This window comes from Jaculus jaculus, unplaced genomic scaffold (genome assembly GCF_020740685.1).
Source record: "Jaculus jaculus isolate mJacJac1 unplaced genomic scaffold, mJacJac1.mat.Y.cur mat_scaffold_39_1_1402899_arrow_ctg1, whole genome shotgun sequence".
Classification (NCBI taxonomy): domain Eukaryota; kingdom Metazoa; phylum Chordata; class Mammalia; order Rodentia; family Dipodidae; genus Jaculus; species Jaculus jaculus.
Genome location: NW_025423494.1, coordinates 791,150 through 809,656, shown reverse-complemented (window position 1 = coordinate 809,656; position 18,507 = coordinate 791,150). Strand labels below are relative to the sequence as shown.

The 18,507-nt window shown below is 38.8% G+C and overlaps 1 non-coding gene across 1 annotated transcript; it reads left to right on the top strand.

Annotated features, from left to right (window-relative positions):
• The first annotated feature begins 1,006 nt into the window (after nt 1-1,006).
• On the top strand, nt 1,007-1,197 carry LOC123457370. Its single transcript, XR_006635005.1, has one exon. It is a non-coding gene; the product is annotated as a U2 spliceosomal RNA (small nuclear RNA).
• The last annotated feature ends 17,310 nt before the right edge of the window (nt 1,198-18,507 follow it).

The following is an 18,507-nucleotide window of genomic DNA, read 5'->3' as shown; positions in this document are numbered from 1 at the left end:
TTGGCCAGGGCTACCCTCTGGCACTGGCTGAAGGCCCCTAGCTCCCTGTGCGAATCCCGACAGCCCGTTCGGGCATTGGCAAAGACCTTCTATCTAGCCTCTCTTCCTATCAACAAAACTGGATATGCAACAGCCAGTAAATGCTCTTAGAGTGGCTGCCAGTTCTTAGAATTATGGTCAGGTTCACGTCAGGCCCACCAGGGAATCCCCCGTGCCAGTTCTCCGACCGGGAACATTGCCCTCTGGTCTTGCCGTTTCTCCTCTTTCCTATTCTATCATGGGACAGACCCTAAGTAAGCATAAGTTGTTGAAAGGCTTACAACTTCTCTCAAGGCATAAGGAACATGGGTTAAAGAAAAAAAAAAAGAGATTTAACAAAGAGTAAAAAGGAGCTAATTGCCATAGTAAAAGATATTTTAAAAACACAAGGAATTGAGATTGCTTCAAGTTCTTTTTTATTTTATCAGGAGGATATGTTCTTTTTATATGTGTATATTTATGTGTTTATGTGTGCTCATTGTACTTGCTAGTTGTGTCATGTTTGTGACTGTAACTAAAGAGATGAGACAGACGCAGGTGACATTCCTTTCTCTTCTAGAGAACCATTTCAAGGAAATCAAAGACCTAGGCATAGAAATTAAAAAGGAAAAGTTAAATGTCTTTTACAGGAGTGAATTTGACAGATATTTGTTCTAGGTCAACTTCACCTTACATAGAGGATCATTAAAACAACAAAACTTCCTCTAAAGAGGTAACTTATAATTTGTCAGATATTTTAAAAAAGATTGTAATGTCTTTGTTACTTAAAAGGAGGAGGTAACTGATCTGACTTCTGAGCCAGCCTGCCTCAAGATAACAACACAATTTTCCTTAGCTACTCCTAATAAAACCATTCCCAAGTGTGTTATTGGTATTAATGATATAAAATTGTATTAAGACTGCTTTCTTTTTAGTAATAGGATTAATCAATTTGGTGTAATTTTTTAATAGCCTTATAAGAAAGATAATCACTTCTCTGCCTTTTGGCTAAGATCAAGTGTAGTATCTGTTCTTATCAGTTTAATATCTGATATGTCCTCTATCTAAGGACAATATAGTAAATGGATTTTTGGAGCTTGGAGTTGGAATAGGAACTTACTCCGTCCACTCCACACATCGACCTAGTATTGCAGTACTTCCAGGAATGGTGCACCCCCTCAGGGGAATTTAAAAAAAAGAGAGAAAAGATAATTATTGATGGGGTGAGATGAATTGATTGAAGGAACTGGAAAAGAACTTTTCAATGTTGGGACATAGAATGCTCATTAAAAATGCTTTTTGAGTGGAACTGAGAATGTTAAAGTATGTGGATAAAGATGTGCATATGTAGGGAAGAATTTTCAGGCTAAACCTAAATGCCATGCCTAAAGTTAGAGATTCTTCAACTGTTTACAGACTCTTAAGGATACTCTAAAAGTTTTATATAGGGACATAGTCTTAATCTAAATTCATCTTATATTAGACACAGGTGATGCCTGTGTTAGGTGGGTCACAAAGTCGTAAGTACAGATGTAATTGGAGGTTTAACCAGGTTAAACATAGACATGAGTCTATCACCTTGTGTTTTGCAAATGGGTAAATTTGCTATGTAAAAATAAATAACTTTGGAATAGGAAAGAAATTTCAGGATGCTTATATCTCTGCTCTGTAATTTCATTTTGCTCTTGCTTTCCAACATATGCTACTTAAATTCATGGAAAGCTGGACTCTGAATAAAAGAACAGTTGGAACCCCCTTTATCTCAAACCCCATGCAAGGTTAAGCTATGTGGCCCCCAGACTCTGACTAGAGACAAAAATGGCCAATTGTCTCTGACAAGGAAAAAGGAATACAGCATGTAACTGTGGTTCTCTTTAGTTCATCTCTTATGAACACCTAAAGTCACATCTGTTAGATAAAGTCTCTTACTAGACAAAATGTTAAATATATAAACTGAGTCTTATGATAAGGCCTCACTCATTAACAAGTCACTGATGCTAATTTGTTATGATTTAAGGGTTATAAAACTGGCTTTAAGACTCAGTAAAGTAAATTAGGTTCCTCTTTTCATCAAGATTTTAACTATTCTAAAGATAAAGGCTCACATAGAAATGGTTAATTTCCAAAGATGAAGTACTCATACCTAAAGACATTGTGACTTTATAGATATCTTCTGTCTTATTTATGCTAATTTTATTGAATGGTCATAACTAGGTTTAATTACTTAGGTTTAAGAGATTTAATTTCAGTAATAATAACTTTCATCTTCCTGGGATTTTTTGGGATAGCTTACTTAAACTTTATCAAATTTAAGTCATGGGTAAAACATAAAATTGTTTTATGTTAATAAAAATTTCTGTGGTACATAAAATCAATAGCAATCAAGTTTAAGCCAAAATCATTGGTTTTCAAATAATGTTTTTTCTTTCAAAAATTTTTTATCAATGGTTATATTAATATTTAGTTAACTATTTTGGCTCAGAAAAGACCAAATTCTACTCTATTGTATGTAAAGTAACTGTCTCAATTTTTACATCTTAAGTTCAGTGATTATAACAAAATTAACTCTTAAGACATATTCCCTACTTTAGGGCACAACCTCATGCTCAAACAATGGTCCTGATCTGAATATATATATATTATATATATATATATAAAATTCAAGCTCCATGGTTCTGTTTCCAATGTTTCTGGGTAATTTGTACCCACACAGGTATCTGAACTGATCAAAGATGTTTTCACACAGGTGCTAAGACCTTATACTGTCTTGCTTGTTCTTTTCTGATAATTTCTAGGTTAAATTAGTTAATTTTATAAATCAATTGGTACTGTTTTCAAGACTGGTAACAGGTTCTGCCTATATTTGTAAATGTTAGATATTTAAAATGTGAGATGTGCCTACTTCCTATGCCTCAGATATATGGCTAATGCTGCCACAGTACAACAAAAATAGGACAAAATGATTTTAGAAACCCTTGTGCCATTCTTTAGCTAAGTCTATTTCAGTAATCAAATGTGCTCTATACGTACATACATCCAGGCTGATGCAACTTCCTTTCTGATTGAGTTAATCACCTATGTATAAGCCAAAGCCAACTGGAATCATTAGAGTAAAAAATGTCAATATTTTGGCCTGTACTCCCATGTCATGAGGCCACTGGCGATGATGGCACACTTCTACACTGGCCCCCTGGTAAGTCACCTGTCTTCCTGAGCAGGGAGGTTATGAAGACCCAAACAAAATCGGTGTACAGTCTAAAACAGGAGAGTCACAACTGAAGAACAATCAGCCCTCCTGACGTCCCAAAGAAGGGAAAATTACTTGGCCAGCATGGCCCTGACTCATCCTAACAGGCAAGACACCAGTAAATTATGGTGCTACTCCTGTATCCCTAAAGTCTCTTTGGAGAGCTATTAATGACCTCTAAAATTAATCTTTAATTAACTTTTGGCTATCTGCATGGTCTTGAACACTCAGAGAGAAATCTGTAACCAAAAACAAACAAACAAACAAAACACTTAAATGTATAAATGGCCCTTAACTTCTAAAATTAGCTACAGCCACGATGTTAATACAGGAACAACTTGCCGCAGGCCATATTGGACCTACCACCTCTCCTTGGAATACTCCTATCTTTGTATTGCTCCAGGACCTTAGAGAAATGAATAAGGCCCCCTATGGGGGCCCTACAACCAGGCCTCCCCACTCCAGTAGCAATTCCTGCAGGACATTGTAAAATCATTAATGACCTAAAGGATTGCTTTTTTACAATTCCCTTACACTCCTTTTCAGCATTTTACATTTAGTTTACCTGTGGTAAATTTTAGAGGCTCTGAAGATAGTGGAGGCTACAATTCTGAGCCACTTTTATCTCTTATAAAAAGCCTCTTCTCCTGGTCATTTGTGCCACTGACTTTACACCCACTGGGGTGTTCTGGCAGGAGGGGCCCCTCTTCTGGGTCCATTTACCCTCCAAAAGTTAAAAACGGAGGATTTATATCCATAAAATGCTCTCCAAAAAACATTCTTCATCATGCACTGTTTGTCCTAAACTTTTTAACCCTTAATGCTTGGGGAAAGTCAGCAGCTGATTGCTTTTGGCACACAAATACAAAAAGTACCTTTGCCAAAGCCATGTGGAAAGATTCTTTAACCTTAAAAAGGAATGGCCCAGACCCAGTACTCATTTGGGGCTGAGGATCAATATGCTTGTCTGACACCAAAGAAAATGCTGCGAGATGGCTACAGAGAGACTTGTAAAACAAGCTGATGATCCTCTAGTGACATCTCACATATCCAGGAAAGAAACACTTCCCTGAGAGAATCTCCCCTTTTCCCCTAACAGGACAAAGCTGGAAGGACCTCTACTTATCTTAATCCTCTCACTCACAATTGGACCCATTATTATAATTAAAATCATGTCTTTTATATGTCAACAGATTAAAGCCATTAAGATGCAGCCTTTACAGGTCCATTATCACAGACTGGAGCTGGTGGATCAAGGTGTGGCCACTGAAGACCTACCACCTGCAGCTGTCACTCTCCCTTTATCTTACATTCCGTACTTATTTACTATACTGCTTTCCTCTACACCTCTGCTATTGCTACGGTCTACCTGTCTTGGCCAAATAGCTACCCCTTCCTTTAGGAACTGCATGAGGATCCAGACCTATACATGTCGGCTCACAATGAAGTGAGTGTGATATGGGCACCAACATGGGTGCGAGGCAAAGCACTGCAGGGGAAGGTCCTTATCTGACCACTTCTGGACTCCCAGAGAGCTATACCTGGCTTGCATGGAGGTCGGTACCATAACTATTATCACTAAGGCCGTGCCTCACTCTCCGGCCACATAGGCCCTTCCTCCCCCCCCCCCCCCACAAAGGTACCAAGGGCCAAAGATTGTGGGAAAAAGAGGTCCCACAGGAGGAATCAGGTCCCTTCTCCCCCAGTTGGTTAATGCCCACCACTGCAAAGCTGGCCTCACCCAAGGAGATGTTGGGAGCTATGAATCAAACCTCGGCCGTATTAACAAAAACTGCCATATAGCAAGTTTCTACTTCCTTACCTAATACTCAACTTCCAGAAACAATGGGATTGTACACCTGGCTAAATACTCCCCCATGCTGATGAAGAAACAAAGGCATTGCAGCCCACCGCTGAATAGCGGGCCTCCCCCTCTTTTGTATAAAAGAAGGGAGGAGATGTCGAGAGCCATAGAGCAAAAGCCTCTCCATTTTGCCTGGGCCTGCTCATAAACTGACTCATTACTCAGAAAGCTGGTCCATCCAGCTTTCTGTTAGGTACTTCTGGAACCAGTCAGCAGACTGCTTACAGAATCTTGTCTTTTGCAAAAGGCCAGTTTATGGTCAGGATGTGAAACCTGGTGCAGTCAGGATGTTAAGCCAGTGAGGCAAGATTAGATGAACACCTAATTACATCCCCTCTAGGTTTCCTGACAACTCCTTGCCCTGGCCACGTCCCCTTCCCCCTACAACTCCTTGCCCTGACCATGTCCCCTTCCCCCTACAACCCTATATAAACCTACATGTAAGAATAAACTCTCAAGGCCGTGACAAACATCTAGCATGGTCTCCTTCTTGTGTCTGTTTGCCTTCTTTCATTCAGGTTATTTTTTCCCTCATTTCCTTGTTCGACTCCCTGCTGGCCAGGGCATGTTCCTGTATAGATTCTTGCATGTAAAAGAAGGGGAAACTAGGCGTTTTCAGCATGATCTAAGTGTGGGAAACATTTGCATACCCCAGACAGATTTCACTCTTAATGACTCTCTCCTTTCTCCAAACTTTCTCTGCAGAAAATCATGAAATAATGCAACCACAACTTTATTCTTAATTATTTTAATTTTATGTGGAGAACTTATTAACTTTTGGATGTGAGGAGGGAGTCAAAGAATTACAGATTATGCTGCCCTTTAATGGGCCAGAGCAGTAGGACACCTACCTTCACTGCTGCCCTCTAATGGGCCAAGGTAGTAGGACACCTACCTTCCTAGGGAAAGTCAGAGATTGGAAATTTCATCAGCACTAAAGTATATGAGAGCTCACAAAAGTTCTTGTTCTCCTTATTGTCTCCTTAGTGTCCTTAGGATTTTGTGGATCTATACCTTTTTCTCCACTCAGTGAAATGATTACTGAATGTTAAGAATTAAATTGGCATGGGGGATGGCGTAGAGGTTAAGGCATTTGTCTGCAAAGCCAAAGGATACAACTTCAATTCCCCAAGACCTACATTAGCAAACTGCACAAGGGTGTGCATAGTTCTGGAGTTCATTTGCAGTGGCATGGGCCCTGGTGTTCCAATTCTCTCTCTCTCTGTATTTCTCTGCCAAATAAATGAATAAACATATTTTTAAATATATTAAGAATGACTCTCTTTGGGTGGTTAAAAGTTAGTATTTTTCCCTCCCTCACTCAAAAAAATTTGATTAACGTGATAATCCTGGCCTGTTAGGCATCTTTTGAGAACTCATCTGTCACATGAATTGAATTACTTAAGCTTTTTAAAAATTATTTTAGGCCTGGGTGGGGAGATGGTAGAACAGCTAAGATACTTGCCTGCAAATTCTAATGACATGTATTCTATTTTCCAGTTCTCATGTAAAGCTAGATGCACAGTGGTGCATGCATCTGGAGTTTGTTTGTAGTTTCCAGAGGTCCTGGTGATCCATTCTCATAGTCTCTCTACTTGTCTTTGTCTCTCTTCTTTCCATTTTTGCTTGCAAATAAATTAAAGCTTTAAAAAATATTAAAAACTTGCCTGGCATGAAGGCATGTGCGTTTGATACCAGCACTTGGTAGGCAGTATTAGGAAGATCAATTAGTTCAATGCCAGCCTGGGAATACAGAGTGAGTTCCTCGACTCGAGTGAAACCTTACCTAGAAAGAAAGAAATATTAATCTTACCTCTCATTCCAGTTTTACTATTAGAATATTGGTTAATTTCTCCACTTTTTCTGACAGGTCATCGAAACACCTTCAGTGCCTAACTATCTCTAAAGCCACCCATGAGCAGTTTTCTTTCTTTCTTTTTTTTAATATATTGGAGACAACAGAAGGGCAGTCAGAAAGTCACATATGGATCTGCTTTCCTCCTTTCTTTATTTTTAGTGCTGTGTGAGTGTGTGTGTGGCATGCAAGGAAAGTAGATCTTTTTCTGTTTGTCTCTTCAGCAAAATGACAAAAAAATGTGTTAAGAATGAAATGGGATGGAGGGAAGAGCTAGGAGTTAAGGCATTTGCAAAGCCAAAAGACCCAGGTTTGCTTCCCCAGGACCCAAGTTAGCCAGATGGATAAGTAGGTGCATGTGTCTGGAGTTCATTTGCATTGGCTTGAGGCCCTGGCATGCCAATTCTCTCTCTCTCTCTCCCTTCCTGTCCCTCTCTTTCTCTCTCATGCTCCCTCCTTCTCTGCCAAGTAAATAAATAGAAATATTACTTCTACCTCACAGTTCATTTTTCTGTTAGAATATTGTTTAATTTCTTCAAGTTTTCTTAAAGCTCATTGAATTTCTTTAAAACAGTTGTTTTAAAAATTATTCATTGAAGTGTTTGTACACACCTTTTATTATTTGGTTACTATCTAACACAGTTTTAGGTCTTCTCTCTCTCTTTCTGTTCCTCTTTCACACACACAACCTTTGCCAATTTTACGGTAGCATTTAATGGCAGGTGCTATGGTGCTTCAGAGAGTACTTCACATTCAGATTCTTTCATTTCCTTTCCATCTCACATTAATCACTAAGCTATCGCTCCAGCCCTTCATTGTACATCTTAAATATTTATTTATTTATTTTGTCTTCTCCATTCTCCACCAGTGCATTAAAAACTCATCCAGTCAGGAATGGTCTCATCTGATCTGCTCCTCTCTCAATTGGGCTCATCTGGTCTGTTCCTTTTTCAATGCTATATTACCAGTCCATTCTGTTCTTGTCCAGTTTGTTCTCTTCTGGTCCTGTCTGTTCCAGTCTCGACTGTTTCCAACCGGTGCGTTCAGGTCTCATCTGGTGTAGACCGGTGTGTTCCATTATGTTCTGTTCCTTTCTAATCTCCAGTGGTCTTGACTGATCCTCTCCATTCTCAACTGAGACAGGAACGTTGGGTTTCTAACAGACAGGGGTACAGTTACAGGTAGAGAGAGAGAAATTGAATCACATATAAGGGCCCACAGCCACTGCAAAGGAACTCCACACACTTGAGCCTTCCTGTGCATCTGGCTAGAATGCACAAGAAGTCCAATGAACAACATCTGAAAGTGTCTCAAAAAATTGAGTCACTGTGCGCAATGTTATTTACAATGTATGTACACAGCATAAAGAAACATGCTGTATTCTTCCATGATGAACTGAAATTCTTTATAACGATGGTAAAAAATATTTTAATGAATTTATTTATTTCACAGAGAAAAAGAGTGAGAAAGAGAGAGAGAGGGAGGAAGGGAGAGAGGAAGGGTGAGAAGCAAAAAGGGAGGGAGGGAAGTAGGGAGGAAGAAAGAGAGACAGATATTCAATGGGTGAACCAGGGCCCCCCACCAGTGCAAACAAAATACAGATGCACTTCCCTCCTAGTGCATCTCACTAAAATGGGACATGGGGAATCAAAACTGGGTCCATGAGCTTTTCAGCCAAAGGCCTCAACTTCTAACAAATTTCTTAAATGAAGTTTTTACAAAAATAATATTGGGCTGGAGAGATGGCTTAGTTGTTAAGTGCTTGCCTGTGAAGCCTAAGGACCCCGGTTCAAGGCTCCATTCCCCCAGGACCCACGTTAGCCAGATGCACAAGGGGGCACATGCATCTGGAATTCATCTGCAGTGGCTGGAAGCCCTGGCGTGCCCATTCTCTCTCTCTCTCTCTTTCTCTCTCTCTCTCTCTCTCTCTCTCTCTCTATCTCTCTCTCTCTCTCTCCCTCTTTCCCTGTCTATTGCTGTCAAATAAATAAATAAAAATAAACCAAAAAAATAATAATAATATTATGTATTTGCAAAATTGAGAGAGAGAGAGAGAGAGATGGAGATAGATGTAAGGCAGAAAGAGAGAGATAGAATAGGCAAAGGAGGCCTCATATCAACTACAGATCAACTACAGACACATGTACTCCTTGACCATATGTCCTGTGGGTTTGCTGGGGAATAAAAACTGGGTCCTTAGTCTTCACTAGCAAACACCTAATTGCTAGTCATATGCCTAGCCCCAGATTGCAATTCTTGATTATTTTGTGGGTAAAGTAATTTCACAGCAATTTCTACCTGTGTTAATCATGAATCTTGGGTGATATACTTACAGTGTTCTCATTAATAATTATGACTGGTACTGAATGAACAAAGGGCACGTGGATTAGTTTTCAATAGCTTACTCTTCTGGTCCTTCATTCCACCTGCAAACTTGTGGGGTCATGAAGGTTCTCAAGATCACCTGAGATGGGACCCCATTCTCTTTGAGCTGGAATTTGCAGACTCTCTAACCTAGGGTGAAAACGTAATGCTCGCACCCAAGCCTAGAGAATCTGCTCTTTTCAGATAAATTATCAAATTTATTGACTGAACATGGACTGCTCATGTATAAACATGTGCTATATGATATCATTTTTCTTTAAATTCATCAATATTTTAGACTTCATCCAGTCATGTAAAAGTAGCAAGCCTAATCTAATGAGCTTCTATGAAATGTGATAGAACAGAACACTATGTGCCTGTTTCTCTAAGAATGACACAGCCCAACTAAGCACATGTTATTAGGCTGAGAGAGGGCACACTCACAGAGTCCAAAGCCAAATCCTCAGGCAATTTAAAATTACAGGCACTGAAACTAATTTTAGGTTATGGTGGTTCAGTTTACATTGCTTTAGTCTCTCCTTGCTTTGCCTTAGACCAGTTAAAAGTGTTTACTCTGCCTTTATGTGTTAAAGTGTTTAACTTGTTTAATTTTATAGGTCTTAATATCTCAAATTGGTCAAAACTGTGGGGACCTTTAAAATTAAACTGAGTACAATTTATAATATATTTTAGTTATAAATCTATTGGGAGCCAGGGGTGGAATTTTGGTAATTTAAATAGATGGCCCTCCTCCTGGCAGCTTGTGCCAGACCCTCCCCTACTGGGAATTGGTGGGCAAGCCACCTCCTGGGAGACTGCGACATGGGCCCCTTGGACTGATCCAGGTGGGGACATGGGAGAAGTCTGGACTCACTGAGGCTTTCCCACACCTACTGTACATCGGCACACACTGGGAAGAACTTTAAACGTGCCATTAGTCATATGCTTCAATGTTTTGCCAATCTCGGGTTGCCTGATCAAATTAAAACAGATAATGGCCCCTGCTTTGTAAGCAAGGCCTTTATAGATTTTCTCCAAATGTAATAAATTTCACGTTCCACAGGCATTCCATACAACCCCCGGGACCAGGCTATCATTAAAAGATATAATCAAACTCTCAAGTCTCAATTACAAAAACAAAAGGGGGAATCCTTACCCCCACCTGACCAACTAAAAAAGCCATTATTTACCCTAAACATTTTAAAATTTTCTAACAATTTATAATGTGTAATGGTTATAAATCTATTGGGCTCCAGGGGTGGAATATGATAATTTAAATAAATGGCCCCCAATATATTTAATTGTTTCTTTTAATGTATGATGGTGGGCTTCAGATTTCAATCTAAAGATATACAAAGTGTGCCTAACAGGAGTTCCTAAATTGTGCTGTGGCTTTTGGCTTTATGGTTGTACTTTTGATGTCTTACTATCCTTCATACTCACAGCATGAAAGTAGCTCCCAAGAAAGTTCAAACTGTACCTCTCTTAAGATCTTGGTCTTAATCCTTACCCTAGGTACAGTTTCACCTGTTAGACACTCTATATACTAGGGTTGAAATGTAGAACTCATTTGGAGTGTCATGTAGGTTTGCAATGGATTTGTGTCACTTCTAAAACATATAATAACAGTCAACAGTGTTGTGAAAATGCATTTAAGAGACATTTGGCACAACAGTATCTCCTTGGATCTGATTCAGTTACATTCAGAGATTTTGTCTTTGCAAAATAATCATCTTATTTTTAATGCAACTAAGGCTGCTGATGACTTAATATCTGCTTTTAAGTCTGCCTTGCCTGGATTAAATTCTCTCACTTCTTAGATAAGAAGCATTGCTGCTACAGGTGTTTGTCTTTTACTCATTCTGTGTCTGCTGCCCATACTCATTAAATGCCTTTTAAGATCCTTTATGGATGTCTGTACAGAAGTACATAGAATAGAGCTATGGACCCAAACCTGGCTTCCTGAGACAATTATCTTAAAGCCCCTGCAGAGGCTGGTAGTCAAAGATGGGTAAGATTCTCTCGACTTAGGTCAACCTAAGACAGAGCATGAATGATGGAATTCATGTACCGATGACAGGTAAGGCCTAAATATTGTAGAGGACAACCTAATACAGACACAATATTTTTGCACAGAGGCCCAGAAGGACCCAGTTCATAAAAAATAAAAAGGGGGGAAGGAATTGTCTAAAGTCATTTGGATGGCCTTGTATCCAAATAGCTCTGGGACATTTGACAGCAAGACTTTAACACCTACATGTAAGCAAGAATACACAAATTCAGTATTACTGATAAGAGCTGGCCATTCCTTAATATTTAAGTTTACATTGCTGAGATCAAAGGGTTTGTTTGTTTCCCAACCTTGGGATAATATTTTGTACTGAGAAGAAATTCAAGTGCAAAAACTTTGTAACAGAAAGGAGTTTTTTGATAAAAACTTATATAAAGCTCATGGAATTTTTTGTCCATGGAAAAACTTTGTAAAACGAAAAAGACCCATTTGGGTACCAGCAAGAGACCTAAAATATTTGGGCCTCCCTGGCTGCGTGCAGTACAGTTGCCCATATGACCTTAAAAAATTGCTCAGCCACATTCCCTATCACTGTCCAGCTTTTCCTAATGTTTCCTCTGAACATTTGGGTTCCTCCTTCCCCTAATAATTCTAGTATAGATGTGGGATACATTCATCCTTCCTTCTATACTTTTAATACAACTTAGCCCAGTGCTCAACGCTGCCCGCCTCCTGAAATGGCTTATGTTTGTGGAGGCAGTATGGCCTATGATTTTCTGCGCACCAATTGGATGGGCCTTTGTTCCTCAGCCACCTTAATTCCAAATGTAGATATCATTCCTAGAAGCTAGATTCCCTGGCTGAGGTAGTCTTGCAAAACAGGAGAGGACAAGACCTACTAATGGCCAAACAGGGAGGTGTATGTTTGTTTTTTCAGAAAAAAAAAATGCCACTTTTACACCAATAAATCAGGAATCATCCAGGACAAGATTAACAGTCTCCAGGAATAATTGGAGAGGAGGCAGCAGGACCTCCAGGACAACCCACTGTGAACAGGATTACATGACTTTTTACCCTAACTTCTCCCTCTACTTGGACCCCTCCCCCTCCTTCTCCTTCTTCTCCCTGTAGGGCCTTGTGTAATTAACAAAATTACACAATTTATTCACCATCAGCTAGAGGCAATGAAATTTCATCAGGTCGAAATACATTACCACAGGCTGGCAACTCAGGAATTAAGTTCCTCAGATGACCCACTGCCACCTGCTCTGCCCTCCATGTGACCAATTATAGGTAAGATCCCCAGAGGGGGACAACTTAAGACAGATCATGGAGTGGGTTCTCAGCTAAACACATGGTACCCAATGATGGGTAAGATCTCCAGAGTGGGTCAACCTAAGACAGGGGCCATGGTGACTAATGCTCTTACAAAAGCAATAGGGAGAGATGTTGAGCCCTGTAAGGTCCAGGCATGAGGCCTAATGGAGCTTCCTGAGCCTAGCTAAAGTTTGGCAATGTGTCTCTGGCCAACTAGGACTCAGTAAGATACCTAATGGCTTCTTGCCTGGCAACTCTGCATGGCAGTGAAAATTAGCATTTCAATAGTTACAGTTTACTATTGGCCCTTACCTCTCCTCCCCCATCCTAAAATCCCCACCTTCATCCCCAACATTATATAGGCAACTGCTCATAGCAATGATTGTCTGTGAGTTCCTGCTTTGAAAACACTCCCCACTTAGTGTGGTTTTCTCCGGTGTCTAGGAGAGGTTTCTGAGTTGTCATATGCTCATCTTCCTCCTTTAACCCCTTGGGAGGAACCAGAAGTCCTGCTCCTTCCACAGCTCTACCTGCCCGGGGAAGAGCCCAGCAATACAGAAACCATGACAGTGTAAAATCCCACTGCCTTCTGTGATACAAAAACAGAGCTGACAATGCATATTGTGCTGGAATGCCTGGTACTTCTTGCAAAGAGGCAACAAGATCCATTGTCAACACAAATCCACCAAAAATTAGAGATAACATATCTGAACCTCTACTGTTTGTGTATCACTGGAGGCAGTGGGATTTTACACAAAAAGACACTGTCCTGGTTTCTGGACATTTCATTCCTTTTTTTTTTACCATCATGGCAGCCTACTCCTGGGTTGCTACATAAAAATTCAATATTACCAGCCCCAATCTAGTTTAGGGTGACTGCAATTATAGCCATTATCAGATGTACCAACGCAAACTTTGTTTTCAGATTACATAGGTAAAACTTCTGATTTATATCATCTCAGAATTAATTCCCTTGAGGGTCCTTACATTGTAAGTAACACATAGCATCCAATTTCTTTATGTTGAAGGGAGTCTTTTATATGATGTCATCCTTTCAAGTGAACAAGCAACCTGTTTTAGGCTTTCTTTTAAAAAAGGAAAAAAATATATATATATGTATGATCTGTACTTACAGACAACAATCCAAGGTATTTCTATCCTCTCCCCTCTCTTCCTGCACTTGCACCTTCATATCTCTTATCTCTACTGTCTGTCATATCCCCTCATTGTTCATCAGTCTGTCTTTTAATGTAATATCATCATCTCATTTCTGCAATTATGAGAGTCTTGTGAGTGTATTGCTAGGCATTGGGAGGTCTTGTATAACCAGGCCAATTTCTATCCACACAGTTGTACGTAAGAGGTGGTACCCTTCCTTTTTATCTTATATTCTTCTTGCCACCACTTCTGCAATGGACCCTGAGCCTTGAAGTGTGTGAGATGTTTCATTGCTGGACACTCCTCCATCCCTTCTTGTCAGCACTGTGTTGCCTCTTGGGTCATCCCAGTGGATATTGCCACATGTAAAGAGATGCTTCTCTAAGCAGAAATGAGAGTATCTTTAAGATATGAGTATGAACCTTAAGTGTAGTTCTTTCAGGGCCATTTGCTGAGAGTAATATATGTATTTATCCAGACAAGTGTGGCCTTTTTTTTTTTTCTTACACATAGTATTACATTCCCAAAACCTTCTGGGGACAAAAGATGGAAGTAATTCTGAATTTCCCTTATCAATGGAAAATATCTTTGATGATTGTAAATATCTCTCCCTAACACTTGGGCATCATACAGATTTTCTAATTTTTAAAGAATATTGAATACTCTTCTTAGAAAGATATAAGAGATGTTTGCGAGAATAGATGAATACTAAAGTTTTTCTGTTTTTCTGCTTTTTTCTATTTATTGAAAAGAGAGCAAGAGAGGGAACGAGGCAGACAGACAGCAAGAGATTGACAGAGACAGAGCAGTTGAGCAAGCCATGGGAATCATCAATTTCAAACGAACTCCAGAGTCATTAGCCATCTGTGCATGTTGATTGTGTGGGTCTTGAGAAATCAAACTGTGGTATTTTGGCTATGTATTCAGGCACCTTAAACACTAAGCCATCTCTTCAGCCCATATTTTTGGTTTTTCAAGGTAGGATCTTTTTCTCACACTGTGACCTGCAACTGAATATGAAATCTCAGGGTGGCTTTGAAATCATAGCTAACTGACTACATTGGACTTGTGAGTGCTGGGAATAATGGTGTATACCAATAAAACAAGCTCCATGTGTTTATACTAATCATCACTCCTGATGATGTAAAATCACAGATATAATAAAAAGGTTGTCAAATATGTCAGCTTTTAGAAATATATATATGTATATATATATACATATACATATATACATATACATATATATAGATGTATATATATATATATATATATATATATATATATATATATATATATATATATATATATATATAGATGTGCTTAAATAGGGATGCACTATATAGTAACATGTATTTCCAGTAGAATTTACCAGAATAGGAATAAAATCATTTCCAGGTAAGTAAACATGTAATTGCAGTGACAATCTAATAAGAGTGTTTCAGAAGATGGAATCACTGTGTCCAATGTTATTTAAAATGTAAGTGGAAAGCAAAAGAAAGCTTGTTGTTTTTCTTCAATGTCAGATTTGAATTTGCTTAAATACATTAAAAAATTTAATTACACATAGTTGAGCAAATCTCTATGGACCACAGTTTAAAGGTTTTAGGATACATGGCCAGAAAGGGAAAAACTGGGTCTGTTGGTAACTCTATATTCAGCTCTTTCAGGAATCTCCATATTGCTTCCCAAAGTGGTTGTACAATCTTACATTCCTACCAGTAGTGGATGATGGTTCCTAATTCTCCACATCCCCACCAGCATTTATTTTTATTTGATTTTTTGATGTTTGCTTGAAAAGGTCGAACCTCATAGTTGTTTTAATTTGCATTTTTTTGATGATTAGGAATGATGAACATTTTCTTAAGTTTGTGTTTGTCACTTATTTCTTCCTCTGTGAACTGCCTGTCCAGCTCTTTGCCCCATTTTTTGAGTGGTTTCTTTGTCTTTTTATTGTTTAGATTTTGAATTCTTTGTACAGTCTACATTAAGTCTCTGTCCATTGGACAATCAGAAAATATTTTCTCCCATTCTGTGGGTAATCTATTGGCTGTACTTATTGCCTACTTCTCTGTAATGAAACTCTTCAGCTTCATGTGATCCCATTGGTTGAGGGATTGCTTAAGATGGTGAGCTACTGGGGCTAAGTGCAGGAAGTCTTTTTCCATTCCTATGTCATGGAAAGTTCTTCCAATATTTTTCTTCCAGCAGAAGCCGAGTTTCTGGTCTTATATTGAGGTCTTTGATCCATTTGAACTTGAGTCTTGTGCATGGTGAGACATGTGTATCAAGTCTCAATTTCTTGCATATTGTTATCCAGTTTCTCCCGCACCATTTGCTGAAGATGCTGTCTTTTTTCCAGCCTATATTGTTAGGGCCTTTGTCAAATATCAAGTAGCTGTATTTTCTTAACTCAATGTCTGGGTCCTCAATTCAATTTCCTTGGTCTGTACTCCCGTTTCTATGTCATTACAATCCTGTTTTAATTACTATGTAATATAGCTTTAGAACAGGTATGGTAATGTCTCCAGAGTCATTTTTTTTCTTGGATATCTGAGCCTCCTCCCTTTCCATATGAATTCTGAGATCATTTTCTCTATCTCTGTGAATAACTATGTTGGGATTTTGATTGGAATTTCATTGAATCTGTATATTGCCTTTGGTAGTATTGCCATCTTCACGAGGTGAATTCTGCCTATACAGTAGTATGGGAGGATTTTACCTTTCTCAAGTCCTCCTCAATTTCTTTTTTTGATTGTTTTTATGTTTTCGTGATATAGATCTTTCACTTCCATGGTTAACATTATTCAAAGGTATTTAGTTGTTGTTGTTCCTATTGAAAATGGGACCATGTCCCTTATTTCCTTCTCTGTAACTTTGCCATGTTCATAGAGAGAGGATATTGGTTTTTGTGCATTGATTTGTGTTCTGATACTTTGCTGTAGGAGTTAATCACCTTCAAGAGTTTTGACATGTAGTCTCTCAGGTTTCTTACATATACAATCATGTCATCAGCGAATAGAGCTAACTTAGCTTCTTCCTTTCCAAATTGTAGCCTTTTATTTCTTTCTCTTGTCTCATTGTTTGAGCTATAACTCCCAGTACTATATTGAAGAGCAGAGGTGAGAGTGGACAGCCCTGTCTTGTTCCTGATCTCAATAAATAACTTGACAGATCAAAAGGGTATGAAAGACAGAGACAAAGTTAAGGAGAAGAACAAATAGTGAGATCAAGTGAGAGAAAGAGAATGGCTCCCTAGGGCACAAAGCCATTGCAAATGAACTCAAGACATTTCTGTCTGCCTCCTTTCATCTGGCTGAGTTGGGTCTTGGAAAATTGAACCTGGGTCCTTTAGGTTTGAAGCTAAATGCCTCAACTTCTACTCTATGCCAGAAACTAATTATTTAAATATTATTTCTTTGCAAGCTGAAAGAAAAAGTTAGAAGAAAGACAGTAAAAGATAGAATGTGTAAACCAGGCGCTCTCTCAACTGCAAGCAAACTGCAGACACATGTATTCCTTGAGCATATGGCTTGTGGTGTTCTTGGGGAATGAACACTGGTTCCTTTGACATCGCAGTGGAAATCCTTAATGCTAAGCCACATATTGAGCCACAGATTGTGATTCTTAGTCATTCCGTGGCTAATGTAATGCCACAACAAATTCAAACTGTGTTAATGGTGGACATTGAGTGATGTACATACTGTATTTTCATTGCTTATTGTGAATACTACTTAATGAACACAGGGTACGTGGATCATTAAAGGCATGTGCCACCACAACCAGCTATTTGTTTACTTTCTATCACAAGAAAGTTCATAAGTATTCATCACATGAGGTTAAAACTGTGCCCCTTGTCTGTTGTGGCCTTCTCTTCTGCTCATTTTTGCCAGAATTGGAGACTTTGTTTTCTGTCTGTTTTAACCTTGAGTCCTTAGCAGGCTCACAAAATCAGCTTCAGTGAGTTTTATATATCAACCCATCATACTGGTGATTGTTTTCCTTATTTTGTGTAAATATCTTATGTGTTTATTCATGAGAGAGAAGAGACAGATAGAGTCAAAGAGCAAATGGGTAGATTAGGGCCACAAGCCACTGCATACAAACCCCAGGCACATGTTCCTTTTATTTTTAATTTTTATTTTTTTATTTTTGCTGTAAACACTAAGTCATTTCCTATGTCCACTTTATCTTTTCTGTTCTTTTTAAATTTCTTTTATGAGGTAAGGTTTCATTCTATCCTGATTCCTTTGACTTGGCAGGCATAAACCTTAACCACTAAGAAATTCCTCCAGCCTTTTTAAAGAATGATTTTGTTTATACTTTATTTTGTTTTGTATATGTCTTAGTAATTGTGTTAGAGTATCACTGTACCAGGGGGACTTGGAATTCACTTTGTAGTCTCAATCTCAAACTGTCATCCGACTCACACAGGTCCTTCTACATCTGCATTCTAATTTCTGGCCTTGCACTGAAGCACCATTTTTAGTCTCTTTCCCCTATCTCGCCTTTCTTGAAAATTAATAGTAAAGAAATAAATGACACCCTTTAAGAAAATGAATAGTCATCGTTGGAAATAGAATAAACAAGGGTAGCCCTTCTAAAGTTGATTTTCAGTGCCATATTTATATGTGATATGTGTGTATACATGTGCTATTATATGTGTAGCAAAAGGT